Source organism: Mus caroli, chromosome 2, assembly GCF_900094665.2.
Source record: "Mus caroli chromosome 2, CAROLI_EIJ_v1.1, whole genome shotgun sequence".
NCBI classification, from domain to species: Eukaryota; Metazoa; Chordata; class Mammalia; order Rodentia; family Muridae; genus Mus; species Mus caroli.
In genome coordinates this window covers 58883635-58885466 of record NC_034571.1, presented here as the reverse complement: position 1 = coordinate 58885466, position 1832 = coordinate 58883635, and positions in this window count along the sequence as shown.

The following is a 1832-nucleotide window of genomic DNA, read 5'->3' as shown; positions in this document are numbered from 1 at the left end:
CCGGATGAGGCCTGTGGCCCTACTCAGGCCGGTTTCTGCTTCCCTAACTAATGCAGTCTCAGGTCCCGCGCAATTGGATTGGAGCAGAAGCTGTGCTCCTCTCACCAGAAGTCTTAAGATCCTGTGGCGGGTGTTGTGGGTAGCTGGCGAGTGTCTGCTAATATATCTTATGTCTCAAAATATTTCTGTTATGAAGAAATTTGTTTTTATTTAGGGGGTAGTAAGTTTCTGTGCTCTTTTTGACACACATGTCAGGAATGTTGATGATTCATAAAAAGTAATTTCCCTAAGGAGTGTGTCATGTATATTGGACTTATGCTTTACACGTAGTTGTGTAAATAGCAATAGAAGTCTGGTTTTCTTTAAAAAATGAATTCTTTGGAAGCATGGGAAAATATAATTCTGGTAACTTCCTATCTTTTGAGATCAGTTTTACTCTTCTTTTATTAGATAGCTTGTTGTCATTATGCATTGTTATCTTAATAATTGTTGTTAACCCCAGTTTGGTCAGAGACAGTAGAGACCAATTCTTTCAAGATCCCATTAGTTAGGGACACTAACTCTTTGCTAACTTCATGCTCTGTTCCTGAGGAGCCTCCTCTGTAGGTGAATGGAAAATAATAATTTCTGTTCTCTTTGGCCTTTTGGGGGGGGTATTTTTGCTTACATTTCTTCTCTTTCTTTTTCAAGGAGATAGGTAGATATTTGATTAGACTTGGGGAAACAAAATGGCAAAAGCTTAGGAAACCTTACCACTTCATATTCCACAAGTCTTAGAAGTTTAGAATTCAAAGTAAGATCTTAAAGGACATAATGAAATGCATGGCCTTGCAATAAACAGAGATTTCCCAGAACTCAGAGAAGGGGAGCAGACAAGTGCTGTGTGTGCAGTAGCAGAGGAGGCACAGAGTGAGAACTGTCCTCAGAAGGAGTGAGCTATTGCTAACACAGCTGTAAAGCAAAAATTAAATGGCAAAGGCTATTACAAATGATTAAGAAGGAATGACGTTGGCTCACCTGAGTGGTGGACTGAGTTTTGTTATCCTAATGTGCCCATGGAGTGTCTACTTACAATGCAGTTTCTTTCTTTGAAAGTAGCACACTTTATCAACATCCCTAAACTTTGGCGAACACCCTCAAGGCAGACTGACAATCATCACAAGGGTGTGACTCATTTATTGTTTTTTTATTTATTTTTATTTTTTATTTTCTTTTTATTAGATGTTTTCTTTATTTACAATGCAAATTTTATCCTCTTTTCTCATTTTTCCTTTAAAAATCCTCCTATCCCGTCCCCCCTCTCCCTGTTCATTAACCCACCCACTCCAACTTCCCTACACTGACATTTCCCTACACTGGGGCACTGAGCCTTTACAAGACCAAGGGCCTCTCCTCATTGATATCCAACAAGGTCATCCTCTGATACATATGTGACTAAAGACATGGGTCCTTCCAGGTGTACCCTTTAGTTGGTGGTTTAGTAACGGTGTGATTTATGAATAGAGATCTTTCCGCATCTTTCTTCTTCTTGTTCCTGTCCTTGCTTCAATGCAACTAGCATCCGTTTTTCTTTGGCATCCACGTCACACTAATGATCAACCCTACAGACAACCAAACCTCAGAGTTTTTACTTTTTTCATTCATATCACTATTAAATGTTAGCTTTTCAAATTTGTACCAATTTTGCCTTAATATTAAATACCAATCAAGCAACTAACTAACTAATTAATTAATTTTGTATCTTTTAAAACTCAAACCTCTCTTAAATTGTTGTGCTAATTCTCCTCTTCAGATTTGGACCTATTTTCATCATTAAGCCCTATAAAAGCTCG